This window comes from Lissotriton helveticus, chromosome 7, assembly GCF_964261635.1.
Source record: "Lissotriton helveticus chromosome 7, aLisHel1.1, whole genome shotgun sequence".
In the NCBI taxonomy this organism is placed as follows: Eukaryota; Metazoa; Chordata; class Amphibia; order Caudata; family Salamandridae; genus Lissotriton; species Lissotriton helveticus.
The window spans coordinates 1,392,162,226-1,392,179,401 of NC_136068.1; positions in this window are offsets into that span (position 1 = coordinate 1,392,162,226).

Consider the following 17,176-nt stretch of genomic DNA (forward strand, 5'->3'; position numbering starts at 1 on the left):
CTATACTTGTTAGGCTCCCCCATTTGCCTTCTGTAGATTTTTGTGTGTTAAGCTCTGCTTCCACTGTTAGTATAGCATCTAACATCAGAACATTGTTTTGTTTTTCAAGTATCACCAGGGGCCCCTCTGCCATCCCCATTGTATCCCCGCTCACCTGCGCAGAGCTCCCATTTCCATTGAGGCCAGCACCGGCGCCCCCCGCGGTATGCGTGCTATCTGTCGACGTGCCTGCTGGTTGCCCGGCAACCGAACCAGAAGCGGCTGCGTCCTCGAGGACGACTTCCCCGTCCCCTGCATTCAACGCGGAAGTGTGCCGGACAACTCCACCTTCAGCAGCCGAGTGAGCGGAGGATGCTTTTACTGCACCTGCAAAAGACTCTGATAAGGTGGGCTGTCGCATAAGATCTTTCTGTGAGTGGGGGTGATCCCGTTGCGCTCTGCTTCGTTCAGCGTCTTGCGATGCTTCTTTCTGTATTTTGGTTAGACCGGCCGTTGCAAGCCTCGTCTCAGGCTTTCTCTCGGCTCTGTCGGTCTTTCTCTGCTGGGTAACCTTTGAAGGCAAAGTAGTGGCGTTTACTTTTTTTGAGCTGGCGAGTATTTTGGGAGTTGCTCCCAGGCTATGATCGTCACACGTTGCTACACCTTTAGTCGTGACTGCAACAGTGATCGGCAGCTTTTCTCTGTCCTGCTTGCCGCGTTGTGACATCGTAAGGGAAGCAGAGAGAGCACTGATTTTGTTTTTCCAATAGTTCCTCCAGATCTGCACCGCCGCTAGTGTTCTCTGCTTTAGCCGCCCTTCTCCGAATATATCAACTATGATAGCCTGTGTTAGTGCAGCGAGTAGCCGCATTCCTGGATACAGAACACTGGGACCATAGTATCACGGCAGAAGAGAAAGTAGAGTGCGACCTCACTCTACAGTGCTACAGCGGCCATCTTGCCCCGTCCGCCAAATTATATTATCTCCTTAAGGCATTTTCTGCGTTTAATAATACCTAAGACACAGGCCTCCCATGTGCAGATATCCACCAGTTCAACGATTTCTCGCAGTACCTTGTGTACTCCGAGCAAGTATGCAAAGAGGGTCATGTATGACCAAAGGTTGTGTTGCAAACCGCCTGTTGGCAAATGGCAATGGGGACCCTACAGGTGTGTCTCTGGGAAGTAACGATTGAGTTGTTCTGTGGTTAAATAAGCCCGACGTAAAATGGAAAATTAAATGTTCTTAAATCTGGTGTTATGAGATACTTGCTGTGGTGATTCTAAGGCCTGGTCCCAATCCTTGTCGTGAAGTGTCCTCCTAATGTCATCCTCCTACTTGCCTCGCAGCGCTGTAAGTGGTAGTACAGTGTGCTCCGATTGCTTTGTAGATCCATGTGATCAAGTGGCATTCCTCCCCAAGATGGAGTAACACTTGCAGGATACTATGAGTTCAAGTCTCCTCACCTTGTGTGGACCAGAGGATCTGGCAAGAACTGCACATTTGTCTGTATGTGAGAAATTGGCCTGGTGGTGTACCATAATCAGAGATTACTTGATCATCAATTAATAGATGGCAATCAGCAAAGAGATCACCAATCATATCTGATGACCGTTCGTTCCAGTATCTCAGGTCCAGATTAGGAGTCATGAGAGCGCTGGAGCAAAGAGTGGGGAAGAGTTTGACATGAGAGGAAATGGACTCTGACAATGCACCTTCCGGTGACTGTCTTCTGTAGGGACCATTGGGAAGTGGACATTATCCCGGGGAGTAAAAAGCCTCTAATTGTGGCAAGTGTTAAGCGGCCTGTTCCCTGACATGTTTCGCCCAGGTTAAGTTCAGCCAGCCAACCTGACACCCAGTGCAGCTGGGCTGCTAGATAGTGTGCCTCGAAAGGTGTGCCAAGACCACCCTTGCCCACAGCTAGCTGCAGCTTCTTCCACGCAACCCGATTAAGTTTATTGCCCCAAATAAGCTCCCTTAGGAGGGTATATAGTTCTTGAAAGGTGGTGTGGGGAAGACAACAGGGAGGTGAGTGAAGTAGTACAGAAGCTAGGGTAGGTTGACCATTTTTTTTAACAAGAAACTGGCAATGAAAGATGCTGCCAGAACTGTATTTTTTGCTTGAGCGAGGAAAGGGCTCTTTTCAGGTTGCCTTTGAAGAGATCAGATGGTGAGTGATAGAGGTGTACAGTGTCGCCGCTCTGCCAGCTAAGTAGGACACCACCAACTTGGATCTCCTGCGAGGGGGAGGGCTGCCCAAGCACAGCAGGTACACACAGTATGCGGTCCAGTTGATGCAGAGTCCCATGGCACATCACCAAGGTAGATGAGCAAATCATGCGCATATAAGCACACTGCATGTGTCCCATCATCCAGGATCCCCCAAGTTCATCCCTCCGTTCGAAGACAGGTGGCAAGGGGTTCCATTGTTATCGCAAAGAGCAAGGGGGACAGTGGGCAACCTTGTCTGGTCCCCCTCTCCACTCTGAATGATGATGAGACATGGCAGCTTAAGTGGACCTGGGGTGTGGCTTTCTGTACAGCAGTGTATATTTGAGAAGGTGCTTACCCACCTCCATGCGGGCTAGCACCCGAAAGACATAGTCCTAAGAAAGCACATTAACCCCTTTTCAAGGTCCAAGACCAGGAAGGCTGCATAGGGAAAACGTTTGAGTGCCTAGGATTTCAATTGGGCGATATGAGGACAGGCTAGTTGGTTCTCCGTTGGGCCTCGGAGGGACCCCTGGGAGGACTTGCAAAATGTTGGTGGTAGCTCTCCGGTGCTTGAGGCCTCATTGTACATATCCACTAACCAAGGAACTATGCCTGTGGCCAAGGTGCTGTAGTATTCTATTGGCAGGCGATCCAGAAATGGTGTCTTATTCTTGGCCAGATCTCAGATTGCCTGTTTTACTTCAGCCACTGAGATTAGTATGTCTAGTCCCTCACGGGCGGCTTCAGGGATAAGAGGAATCAGGAGCCCCGTTAAGAAGGCTCCCACCTCGTCCACAATAGAGGGGCAGGATGCCCTGTAAATAGAAGAGTAATCACTAAGGAATGCACTTAGAATGTCATGTTGCGCATAAAGGGTATCCCCCAGCAGGTGAAGCTATTGCAAAGACAGTGTTCATTACAGTGTCCTGGTGATTCAGCCAGGCCAGAAGGCAACCGGATTTGTCACCCTCTCAGTGCGTCTTGCCTGCGGATGAACTAAAGTTGAAGCAGCGTAGGCACTCTAGCAGAGCGATGTGCTGCGATTTGGCCTCAGCCGAGGCTGCGTCTTTGGAATCATCTAGCTCCACATATCGTTGTAGTGATGGTAAGAGGCATTATGTGGCTTTGATCTCCCTTTCCAATGTTACTGTCATCTCCTGCAAACAGACCCCCCCCCGTGACGACCTTTAATGCACCCCACATGACTGCTCTAGTAGATGCAGAGTTATGGTTTTCAGTGAAATATTGGTGTACAGCCGACTTCTGGGAGTCACAGAAGACAGGGTCCTCTAAGCAGACACTTGGGAGGCGCCATGTGGGCGTCAGAAGAAGGGGAGCAGCCTACTGTAAACCCATAACATGCATGTGTGGTCAGACACCACTGGCCCAACAGAATTTGCTTGATGAACGAAGCTCAACACCGAAGGAGAGCAAACAATGCGATCTAGGTGCACATGTAGGTTGTGGGGGGCAGAGTAGAACAAGTTGGCCCAGGTGTGCTGGTGCTTAGCCCTCCACTAACACCCACTGTTGTACCCACCCCATGAAACGTTCCACCTGAGCGTGGAGGAGGAGGATTGGGAGAGAGGTGGATGTGAGTGGTCAAGCATGCAGTTATTGTCCCCATCTAACACCCATGGTTTATGGGTTGTGTGGGCTAGGACATCTGAGAGCATAGTCAAGAAAGACCAATGATCTGTGTTCGGGCTGTAGATGTTCCCTATTAGAATAAGAGAGCCGTCCATTCAGCTCCCCACTAGGGCATACCACCCCTCTTTTTTTTTTTTTTTGAAAACCTTTATTGACATCAACAGGAGAGACAAGTCGAGGCCTACAACCAAGCCGGCCAGCCGCAATGTGCAAAATAATCAGGAGTCACCAGGCAAATATTACATAATCAATCAATACAAAGCAGAGGCCGTACAATCGCAGAAGGGGAGAAGAGATACAGAAACCAAAGGGCTAAAACACAGGAGTAAATAAGGCTTAATTTTATAATATGGGGAGAAGACATATGACAGGCTCACTTTCAATACGGAGGCATCCGATAACCCAGACCAACCTCAACATTAATAAGGGGGCATGGGGGCAAAATTTCGGGGGGACAATACAATACATTCAAGAAAATCAGGATACGTGAAACACAATCAGCTCCAGAGCATTATCCTCGTAACATGCCCGCCACCCAAGACACTACCAAGGCAGAACAGAGGGATCGGAAAAACAATGCATCAAAACCAGCCCGTCATAATAACCTCTGGGACACAGGAAGGAAAAAAAAGGGGGGGGGGACGAAGTGGGGAAGGGGAAGAGCAAGGGAAAGGAAAATGGAGGGAAGACAAAATAGAACAATAAAAAGAAAATAAGAAAATATGAAAAACGAAAGGAAGAAGACACGCCGACACAGGCCCCCCGTGGCGTGAAGACAGGAGTCAAAAGTAGTAGCGGCCCAAGTGGGGGTATGGCGATCGGGGAGAAAGACAGCCGAAACATAGCAGGAGGATTAACGACGTCACACCCCCCACCCGAAACACACCATAGGAGGTCGGGACAGACGCGGCCTCACGAAAAAGAGATACAAAAGGGCCATAGAACCAGAAGACAAACAAAAAATAGAGCCCAACCCACCCGTCCCACCCTGCACCCCTGTAGAAGGCTACGGCCCACCCTTCAAACAGCGTGCCTGTCGCCCTAAACCAGAACCCGAAATATAGCGAGAAGTAAGAAAGAAGAAAAACAAAAAGGCAACAAAAGCGGAGAAAAGAAGACAGGAGGGAGGAGCAGAATAACCATAATCCGAACGGGCGGCCGCAGCCCTCCGCCCAACCAGACAAGCACAGTCAAAAACAGACCAGGACGACACCCCATCACGCGCCACAAAACATTAGGAGAAGGGGACCTCCCACCTGTCTACGATTAAAAACAATTATGCTACTAAATCGAATACCGGGAATCAAATAGAAGTCGTACATTTCACCCCCAACCCTTTCGAGCGACAAACCCCACCCACCACATGGCAATGTAACACCACATACTAAATACGAAATCAGCATATAATCGAGTGGAATGGTGACTAACATAGTTACGTGGGGGGTAGATAGATCCACAAGGGAGCAATAGTCCAAACAGAAAGTATCGATGCATCAAATATCGCAGCACGAGCAATGGAAAACAGGAGTTCAGTTGCGCCACTGGAGCGGGCGAGGTGGCCCCAATTATAGACACAGGCAAAGTCATCGAAGCAGGCACAGGAGGCAGTCCACCAATAGTTTCAGGCAACAATGTCGAACAGGGTCGCAGTACAGCATCCAAGTCCCCGGGGTCCGAACCTTGAAAAGCAGGGCGCCCCAAAGTCACCGACACACTACACGATCTTCGATCAGTGGCGGAGACACTCAAGTCAATCGAGGGGGGCGAGGCAATGAAGTCTTCGAAACCAGAGGGCGACAAGAGGAAATGGCCGCCCAAAATGGCGGCAGATCGTGGCGTACCCACCGAGACGCCCAGGGCCAGGGAAGCATGTAGGGATCTCAGGGCTTCCAGGATATCTCTGACCGTCGGCTCACGTCCACCAGATCCGCTCCCCACACCAATAGGCAACACGGGCCCGCCGCCACAGGGTGATTCTCGTTGCAAAGGGTCGGCCGCCATTTCGTGAATCAGCCCAATCGCCGCTCACCAGACCCCCGGAAAGAACAGTTCTCAAATGTAGGACTTTACAAGCTCCGGGGGTCCCAGCAAGGGCGGCCTCGATGCCAAAAGGATGTCCGCCCAAGACGGGTCTCCGCCAGCACCAGCACCGGTGCCCCAATCAAGCGGAGTCCGGGCCCCGAGGACCAGGGCCGCCGGACAAAGCAGCGGCGGGGAGAGACCCCTTCACAGACGCAGGTCCCCGGGCCTCTCACCCACTTCGGCCGCGCGGCCACCAGGGCAGGCCCGGGTCAGGATCGCCGGGATCTTCGCACATCGGCTCCCAACACTGGGTCTCGCTCTCGGCCGGGGCCGAGAGCCGTCGGATCCCACCGGCCAGGTCCCGGTCCAAGTCTCGCAGAGGCCCCGATCTCTCAGAGGCCACAACTCCGGAGCCACTGCACACCGAGATCCCGGGGTCGGATGGTAAGTACAAACAAGCCGTTATGTTTCCAATGCCCCAAAAATGTGTCGTCCCCGGACAGGATAGAAGACAGGATAGGCAATCAGGACGGAGGGCTGCGGGAGCCGAGCTAAAGGGCGACCATTACCGCCGCGAGCTAGGCTCCTCCCCCCCCACCCCTCTTTTTCAATGACAGTTTAAAAGAGGACAAACCTAGATCATTGCCCCCCCCCGAGCGTAGGCTTAAGAGGGGAGGGAGCATAAATTGCTTCCCTCCAGCGCTTCTGTAGTCCCTGCAGCTCTAGGGCTGTAGTGTGCGTTTCCTAAAAGAAGAAAATGTGTGTATTCAGGCGCTTGAGGTAGTATACTGTGTAGCGTTTCTGTGCTGTATGCATGCAGCAAATGTTCAGGGTGAAGAACCTAGTGTGCACGGGTGGAGCCACTGTAAGTCTGGGGGGGGGCGAAGCTGGTCTTGGCATGTGATGGGACCTGTCAATTGTCTCCTTCCGCAGCTGCTGCACATGCTCCCGCCCTCCTAGAAAGCGTGGTGCATTGCTACCAGGCCACTGTGACGATAGACTACAGGGTTATAACAATTGGCAAAATTAACAACATGAAGAGCCTACAGCAAACGGCGGTATGCCCAGAGAGTTACAGTTAACCTTTGAAGAAAGAGGGGAGGTGACTGAAATAGTAAGAACGGTGTCCAAGCATTAGGTTGCACTGAATGGCCACATATATTTGACACCTGGCTCGGCTATTTGTGGGCAAGAAGCCAGGAATGTGGCGCAGCACCTCTGCCTATGGGGGAGGGGGTGGGGAGATATCCCTGTTACTGCGCAACTGGCTAGGCAGGGAGGTAGGCCGTGACAGAATGTGACTGGGGACAGTTGCTGGCAACACTTATCTGCAGGTCATATCAGGCTGTTAGCAGTATGTGGCGACACAAGCTGGTGGAGGGGGGTGTAACTGACTCTCGATTGGAGCCATCTGAGAAGACAGAGCCCTCGTAAGAGCAGATGCATGGGACTCCGTCCCCATCAGAGGGGTCTGCTACCTTCCCTTGGTGTCAGTCCTCTGTGATTTGCTCCAGGGCTGGAGACTTCGTGGTTGGGGAGAGTGATGAAGGGCTTTCCCGAGGCTGGTTCCTCCTTTTATGCCTCGGCCAGGAGGAGGGGGGCGGTGTGAGCCTTCAGTAGGACCAGTGTGCGTTACATGGTCTGCCATTTAGTGCAGTATTATCTTTCTACCTGTGTTTGGTAACATGCACCCGTCACTTTCTCTTGTAACACACTGTTTTCTACCTCTTACATTTGTTTATTTTCGATACCTGCACAAGTGCCACCATTGCCTATGTAACGTTTGTTCTTGTGCTTGAGTGCCTCCATATATTGCAGTATTATACCTCTATGTTTACTTTGAACGCTTTTGTAACCTGCACACGTCACTTTTTCCTCCTGTAATGCACCGTTTGCTACCTCTTTTATTTTGTTGGTTCACGATTGTCACTTTTGTAATGCACCGTTTGCTACCTCTTGTATTTTGTTGGCTCACGATTGTCATTTTTGCTTCATTTAATGTAACGTTTGCTTTTGTTCACTTGTAATGTTCTCATGTATCAGTTCTGTTCATATTGTGAAGCGCTCTGACACCTTCGGGTAAAGTCCGCGCTATATAAAAACGCACAAATAAATAAATAAATGGTAGCGTTTGTCGGTCCAATCCTGGGCCCCCCTGGGGTCAGAGGAGACAATTCCCATCAACGATGCCGTAGCAGTGCTCGCGCAGGCGAAATCTTTTGATCTACAGTACGGAGCTTTGCCCCGCCTCTCTTTTCCATTGGCTAGCTCCATAAATGGAGGCTAGCCATTGGAAGAGATGGTTGTCAATCACTCTTTCCCCCGTCACGACGCGATTCGGGGGCGTTTCCGTGTCTTTTTTTAAGTCCCTCCCCCCCACACCAATCACTCTTTCCCCCGTCACGACGCGATTCGGGGGCGTTTCCGTGTCTTTTTTTTAAGTCCTGCCCCCCACACCCTCCCTCTTGCCGAGGAGTTATTGTGCCGTTGTTGTGCCTTGTTTATCCCCCGCCCTCCCTCCCGTTGTCCGTGCCTTCTCCCTCTGGCCCGCCCACGGCGGGAGCCAGTGTGATGCTGAAGTTCTTGTGACCTGCAGTGGACCGCGTGAGATGCAGTGGGGAGTTTAAATTAATTAACTGAGGTGGTCGCAGGTGATAGTCTTTAATGGGTGGACGCGCGCATTCTGTCCATAAGTGTATTTCAAAATTGGTAGTACACAGTCTGGGAGGGCGGCGTTTCATGGGTGTGTTTTACGTGAAGGGGCTACGGCTTATGATTGAGGGGTGTTTCTATGCAATATATTTATATTTGTACTCATTATTGATTCTGGCGTGTGTGACTTATTTTGTTTTAAATCTCTTCAAGCAGTAGTTTAGACGGGGGGTGGGGTGAGAGTTGCATTTGGGCTGCAATTCATGAGTAGTCCTTGCGCTGAACTAAGGAATCCATCTGCATTTACTGCTCCGGCGTCAGTTCAAGTTCAGTCTGCCCTCATGCGTTGGATAGGTGTCGGTGGGGCTGGTCTGCAGCGCCTTTAGTTGGTATGGGGGTGCTCTTCATAATTGAGTCTACTAAATTCAAATTGATCACTTTTTTGGGGGCTACGTTACGGTTAAATGATTCTTGAAGTTTGAGAACTGCTGCTTGGTTTTCGGCGAGGTACGGACACCCCCTCTGCCCTCTTTTAGGCTGCACATGGGCTGGCTTTGTGTCTGAAGGGGGTCGTCGGACCTGTGGCTCGTTCACTCTTTTCTCTTGATTGCATTCAGATGTGGCCAGTCCCACGCGCCACGCCTCCCACGGGTTCGCGCATTATGGGACCCCATCCCTTGCAGGGTTTACCAACACTCGTCGTAGGCTCCTGCGCCTATCGTGTGCTATTGAGAGCAGGAGGCGGGGGAGGGGGAGGGGGCTCAAAAGGCCCAGCAAACGGGTCTCGAGCCAAAGTAAATGCTGAGGCTGGTGGTGGCTGCTTTTAAATGTCTTGCTTTTTTTGTGAGGTGTGGGGGGCGGGGTTCCAGTGCCTCGAACAAAGAGGCAGGAGGCGCACAAAGGGGGTGTTGCAAACTCCAGCATCTGTTCCTAGACCTGGCAGCCCCAAGCCGGGAGAAGGTGGCAGTGACGTTAGCGTACTTCTTATGTTTGCTTTATTTCCGTGGAATTTTTTTTAAGTACCTATATTTTTGCAAAGAAATGAAGCAGAGGGAAACTTTTCACTCCCATCTCTTTTGTACATGGTAATTTATCCCTTTTTATAATCCCTTAGTTTAAGAAGTGTTTGTTAAAGAGTTACACCACTCACCTTTTTATCGAATTGTCTAAAACTATTTAAATATTCATTAAGCATTGTAGATCGTAACATTGGGATTCCTGTTTAAATCTTCTCTGGAATACTGAACATGGTGGGGTAACAGTTCAATGTTTCTGAAGAAGTCAACAATGATGTCATGTGGCAACCCAATGACCCAGCTCTGATGTAGAATAATGTATGAAGTTGATGGTGGCTAGGGAGTGAAAGGCCAATCCTAATACAAATGGTGGCGCCAGCACCTCACCCTGGAAGCCACATCTCCAAAAGTTTAGGGTACATTGGTGTTAGGAAGATGCGCGGGCAGAGTTTGAACAAGTCTTAAGATGAAAAACGCAAAGTGAAGCTCTGCATATTACATATATTAATGCTTTATAAGGGCAAAGTGTAGTTTTAGTGTAAAATTGGCGTTTTCTGTTTGGAAGAGGTAATTGAAGTAAATCATATGTTTATTTAGATTGATGTCCTCTTTGAAGGAATGGTAGAAGCCATTTTATTTGCCATATAATTCCTTGGGTCTATTTTAATTTCTTTACAGGATGTAGTGGGCGAACTGTTGAGTAGGTGCCACCTGGTGGAAGCTGCACTTTTTAAAACTCCAGGAGCATGCACAATGTCACTATAAATAAGCTAATGGCACTGGCCATCACATGTTGCACCACTTTTAGCATTTTGACATTTAATTTTTTTGTGTGAATTCGGCCTAATTTATATTTTTACATATGTTGAGTTGTGGTGGTTTTGAGAGTGGGTGTGTGTGGCTCTGGGTGTGTGTGTGGCTCTGGGGGGTGTGTGTGGCTCTGGGTGTGGGTGTGTGTGTGAGGCTCTGGGTGTGTGTGGCTGGCCCTGGGTGTGTATGGCTGGCTCTGGGTGTGTATGGCTGGCTCTAGGTGTGTATGGCTGGCTCTGGGTGTGTGTGGCTGGCTCTGGGTGTGTGTGGCTGGCTCTGGGTGTGTGTGGCTGGCTCTGGGCGTGTGTGTGTGTGGTAGTAATTGCTGTCTGCTGAGCTCGTCCGTAGGGTACAATAGGTCACATTTGCGAGAGGTTAAGCTATTGGCAATGTAAATGACAATGCCATTTATTTATCGGTTTTCAAAACCAACACAAATACAAATTTTGTCATTTACAATGCCAATAGCTCTAACTTTTCCAAAGGCGAAACCGTTGCATTGTAAATGCTCGTTTCTTCGAGTTTCAATGGCCTTAAAAGTCAGCGGATCAAGGCTTTCAATCCCCTTGGACAGCATCTGGACATTGGAACTTCGGAAGCAGCCCTCAGCAACCTCCAACCCCCTACTCTAGAGTACGCACAAAGCCCTGCGGGTTCTGGATGGAGCAGAGGTTGCAGTAGTCCAGCTCTGCCACAAGGGAACCCAGTTTGGTATTCACAGAGATCCGAAAGCTTTTGAGAGCCGCCAAGATCATATACAACTTGTCTTCAGCAGGGGGCAAGGGGTGCTGTGAGACCTCCAGGGCTGGGCTGTCCGGTACAAGTGTCTGCACTTTAAGGCTCGACATTTAAGACAACCCCAGAGTCCTCTGCAAGAGGGATTTTATTCCAGAAGATCTGCGCCTACTCACAGGGTAGCTTGGCGCCCACCGCTAGCCTTTCCTGGTGCTCCGGCTATCTCAGTGTTGCAGTGGGAGATGTAGCAAGTTGGAGAGCGCTGGTCCCCTAGGACAGTGTCAAGTCCCCTTCTCTGCTTGCAGCTTTTGTCCGATGGCAGCTCCCACCAGGAACATGTGAAGTGAGCAGGTCCTCGATGAGGTAGCTTCGAGTTCAGTGTTGACCCCCTTGCCACTACACCGGAGTCACAGCAGTTCGGCTAAGCCCTCAGGGGAATATTGCGCTATATAGAAAGGCGCGCCTTGCATCTAAGGTCATTGTGTAATTAGCGTGGGTGTGGTGAAGTTTCAGTCCTTTGCTCCTCACCTGAAGGTACCAGGGAGCATAACGTGCAATGCTCCAGGCTCCTTGCCCCCTCCGAAGGAGAAGCGACATACTAACCTCTGCTAAGGAAGCGGATCCTGATCATATACACACTGACTTCAGCCGGTCTCTTCACAGCCACTACAGTGTAAGCACAGAGATAAAGGGCTGCAGGCGCCTAGCCTTGGACTGCAGCCTTGTGGAGCCAGAAAGAAAGGGTGGCAATCAATCTCTTTGTGCTTGTGGCATCCCAGTGCCCTAGATGCCGCCTGAGGGTGGTGGAGGAAAGGCGGCGGCACAGAAGGGGGGGGGAGCGGGAACAGTAGGTGAGAGCATCCCGGCCCCCCAACCTCAAATTATCTTCCGGATGGCTGCCTCGTAGTCTCCCTGCTCCTCAGCTGGAGCAATCCCTGGGCACCGAAATCCGGTCCAGTCACCAATGTTTGTGCTGTTAGGGGCGGCTGCCTCAATTATCCCCAGGGCTACCTTCACTCTGGTTGGGGCCTCCCTCATAGTCAACAATGGGCCTGAGAGGCCCGACAGCTGGCGATGCACCACTCCAAATGCAGCCCGCAGCTGTGCTCGGAATTAGTGGGCCAGGGGAGTCTTCGGACCGCTTCTGGCCACAAATCTGCAGAGCCCCTCTGGAGGGTGCTGCGGAACCAGATTGCTGGGGCAGCGGAGTCCAGGCAACAGATTCTGGCAGCCAACACGCCAGACAGTGCTGAGCTCTAGCTCGGAGTGAAAGCCATTTGCCCAGCTAAGCCCTTGTAAGAATACATTATAATCCAAAAACCTGACAAATCCACAATTAAAACATCAGCGATCCAAGGTCTCCTTTTAACGAGCTGAGCAAAGGTCAACAAATCTAAGAAAAAGACTGCTGAACTTCTAGTCTACAATCTTGCAGAATGCACTCTACCACTAGATGATCTATGCTGCAGCTCCAGTAATTGGCAGACCCTCAGCCATACATTTGCTCTTTGGATCTATTCAATCTTCTTTGCTGCAAATGCTATTCTTTTTCCAACATGATACTGTCTGGAGAAATTGGAAAGCGAGTACACAGCAGTTAACTGCAGGTGTTTTTGAGTTCATGCACAAGAACAACTTTAATTGTACTGCGTTAAAACATATTTGCACTCTATTAAGCAATAACAACTGACTTTGAATCTTATCTTGCTGGATCTGCATTCATTTACCAACTGATGCACAAGGAGGTCTACCCAGGATTGGTCTTTTGACAAAGACAAGTGTCTTGATCTGTAGTTGCATGGCCACCTTCCTGATGGAGTAGGACAATGTTTTAGTTCAGGGTTCTCCAAAGTCGGTCCCGGAGGGCCAGATCCATGCCAGATTAAGATAGCCACATTTATCTAAATAGGAAAATACAAAAAATCTGGCAAGGATCGGGCCGTCAGGAACTGACCTTGGAGAGCCCTGTTTTAGCTCATTTCTATTTCCCTGATCAAAGTATTCCAATGGCAGCTGTTCACCTTGCTAATACTGGCTTGTGGAAATCGTAATGGTAGTATCTATTTGAAGCAAAGTGAGTGCCAGTTCTATGTCCCAGCTATGCTGGACTCAAATCTGTTGACAGCGATATCGGAGATTCCACTGCTTTTTGCTATTTTGTATCCCATGTATAAAGGGTGATTAAAGATACATGAAATCGAAATAGCAAAGGTGCTGGAAGATGTTGCTAACTCCATAACAACTGCTGTCGGACTGATATCCGATTAACTGGAATCTTAAAGAACAGATCTTGCATAATGGAATGGCTCTAGATTTCATCTAGCCATAAAGGGAATGGTTTGTGCTATCATACGTTTAGAAAGTTGTATTTACATGTGAAATTTTTGATCAAATATACATAGATAATATTCACAGTAGTTTTTAAGAGTTGCAGAAATTAAATAATAGTTTTGACACAGATGGTTTTGGTACACAGTTGTGATTAAAATGAGTGGGTTTGGAATACAAAAAAACTTAAGTTAGTAATTATTATAGTGTTAGTCTTATTATATGTACTAGTGCAGTGATTCTTAACCTGTGGTCCGATAACCCCTGGTGGTCCACGAGGCCTACTCAGGAGGGGTCCACAACTGTGCAACCAAATTAAATATTAAAATGAAAACAAAAATGTATGAAGTGTATGCAAACAAAGAAGCAACATTGTAAATGTGAAAACGTTTGATATTGGACTGTGAATTAAACAAAACATTTCAATATTTGAGCATTGGTTTGGTGTAGAATTGTTTTTGTGTATTGAAGTTCAAATCATAGAAATTGCTTGGGTCGGGGGTCCCCAGCTTCCAATAAGGACTCAGTAGGTGTCCCCAGATTCCAGGAATGATTCAGTTGGCTCTACAGCAGTCCAAAGGTTAAAAAACGCTGTACTAGCAGTATTAATCCCTTCACAACTGATTACAGTACATTCCATGATTTCACTTTGCTGCACTGGAGAGTGATGAAGGTGGCTTGAAAATAAAGTGTAGTAGTAATGACACAAATAATAAAGCCAAACGAATGATGTGGAGTTGCTTTAAGGTGCTACAAAGGATGTGCAAAAGGGAGAAACTGAACAAAAAAATGTAAAACAATCTGTTATTCTTAATTCTGTTGTGGGTGCAGATGCCATTTTGAATAGCCGTGCTAACTCATTTTTGTACAATGCTGTATTATGTTGAAAGTTTAGCAAAGCCTTGCTTCCCTGCTGGCAGTAAATGTGAATTCCTAAACTGATTATTCACCATTGGAATGTTCTTATTCTTGTAATATTTTGAAGGGCAATGTGTTATTTTTTGGTCCGGTTTAGGATCGGCTTTGAGGAAGTTTGTATCCTGAGGAGGAGGCTTGTATTTCTTTATTAGACGTGGAGTTGCAGATGTCACTGTAGCCAGACACATTTCCTACACAAAGTCTATGAAGCCTGGAAGAAAAGGTAAGAGGGGCCTTGGTGTAGCTCTAGGTTGCAGAGTTTCCAGTATAACCGATACGGACGGTCGGAGGGTATCAACATGTATGTGGGGCTTAAAAAGTTTCTCAGACTAGAGTGTCCTGAAAGGTGACATCATCATCAACAGGAGAAGATCCAGACGGACAGCGAAGTGGAGACATTGTATATGAAGAGGAGGAATCTGGAGATTCTTTTTGCGATGAAGTTGCCAGTGATGGTTGGCAGCTGGGAGCTCCAGGTCTCATGGGAGATTTTGCAGGTGAAGCAGCTTTCCATCTGCAGGTGTATCTCTTTAGTGGCATTGTACAGGAGAAATATTAGGAGGTTTCAAAGGAACCTGAAAAGGGGCAGAAGGAGAAATTACAGGACGTACTACTTGAAGATCTGTATCCTGCTCCAGTGAGGAAGGGTCCACATGCTGGGGTGAACTAGACCAGCTAGAAGAGGACAAAGATCTCCATTTGAATGATGTGTGACGTCGAGAGAGGGGTGTTCAAAGTCGTACGCTGTGTCTTTAGACGGCACCGGAGAACTTGGAGGAGGCATGTCTCTTTGAAGAAGTGTTTAGACATTGAAGAGTGGCGTGATATAGGCATCGAATGACGTGACCGTGAATGATCAGAAACAGAAATCGATCAGTGAGAGTGACGTCGATCAAGGTCTTGCCATCAATGCCGATACTGAAAAGGAGCAAGATGGCAGTGCCATACCTATTTTTGGTGTTGAGGTCAGTCTTTCAGTTATAAGGATGTCGAATGGAGGCGGTGTGTCGTCGACTTTGAGCCGTTCTTTGAAGACAAGCATGACAGTAACAGACTTCCCAGCATTGATGTTGAATGCTTGGACATCGATGCATGATGACTGCAGTGTTGAGAATGAGATTATTTAGAGTGAGATCGCCTCAAGCGAGTCTATCAGTTTTGTGCCTTCTCAGAAGGATGAAAAGAGGGAGACCTCTCCAATCTTCTCTTTTTTCTCATTCATTTTTGTCTACTTTCAAATCCTCCATCCATCCACGAGTCTGATGCCTTCTTTATCTTTAAGTGTTCACTTCCATATTTTGCAGCAAATGTAACAACCTTTTGTGAGGTATCGAGGAGATAGATACACCACAACAAACCTTCTTGGCATCAGAGAAAGCTCTTTCTGCCACAGGAAGGGCACTTTGTGAAGAGACCTGGCCTTTTTGACAGAATTTTCCTCAGTAAAAACCAAAAAATATTTCACTCGACAGAAGAGGTGATAAAATGTCAAAGCACTAATAGTATTTTAAAATTAGTGATCAAGGTGGGAAAAAAATCACCAAAGGTATTCGAAGATCCTGTCAGAAGAAGCTGGTAAAAAGAACTGACTCCCACAGGCAAACTGCCACTGTAGTGTATTGTGGGATTGGGTCCCTCTAGGATTCTTAAAGGTACAGGTCAAATTATGTACTTTGCTGGTGTTAGCCTATTAGACTGTTTTTTCCTTTGCATTCTAGGCTTTCTGACAGCCCTTTTTCCTAGGAAAAGTGTTGTAAGCTTTGCAGTTCCTGTCTCCTGCAGTCTCTACCAGCATTCTCCAGGAAAATACAACACTGCGAATGAAGGGACAATGTATTTCAGTGATAAACATTATACAGATCTTGTTCCTGGATTTTCTACATATATGGAATATGGTGTTCCGTTTTTTTTGCGCAGGCAGCACGGAATTATTCAAGGTTTATGACTATCAATGAGAATCCTACGATTCAGAAATATATTTATAATTTGAGAAGATTTATATTTTTTAAACCAGTGGAAAAAGTAGGGGTTCTTTCCTTATTAGTTAGGTATTTATTAGTAAAATCATTATTTGGTGGACAATTCTTCTAGAAAAACTAGAAGTACAGTTGTGAGTTTATTTATGTTAAATGTTCATGTGAACCTTGGATTTCACTATTTTTTCTTAAAAATATTTGTCTTTACTATTGCGAATTAACTTCATAGTACTGTAATGTGATTCTTCTGCTGACTTGCATTCAAAAAAGTGATGAAGGTTCTACTATGGCTACAAAGTTTCCAAAGAGGTGTGGCCTATGTAATTCTGAAAAGTATTCTCGTCTAGTAACAACCTGAAATTAAAAGTGTACAACACTTCTAAAACTGTATTGGGGTGACCATCTCTAGGCTACAGTTCACAATACTAATTGAAAACCTTTTAAGGAACAGCGTTCTCAAGGTTAACCACTCTTTCCCCACCCGCCCCTATTTATATAACTGAAAGGCACATACATCTTCCCCACTACCTTTATTTTCACTTTAATGCTATACAAAAACCATATGAGTGATACCATCAACCTCTAGATTTGAGCACTATAGGATATCTACTAGATAAACAATACAGTTTGCGAGCTAATTTAGCTTTAAATCCCATATTAGGTAAAGGGAAAATATACGAAAGGAGGAAAGGTAATTTATCTGAATACAAAAGAATCTCAACCCTATGCACTACAAACCATTCAAAATATATTCTACATTACAAAAAATATAATTTTAGTTCATGCATGGAAATTTGAGAACCTGCAACAATGTAGAAGGAAGTGTAAACAGATATACATGAATTAAATGAATCAAATGCGGTACTATAAAA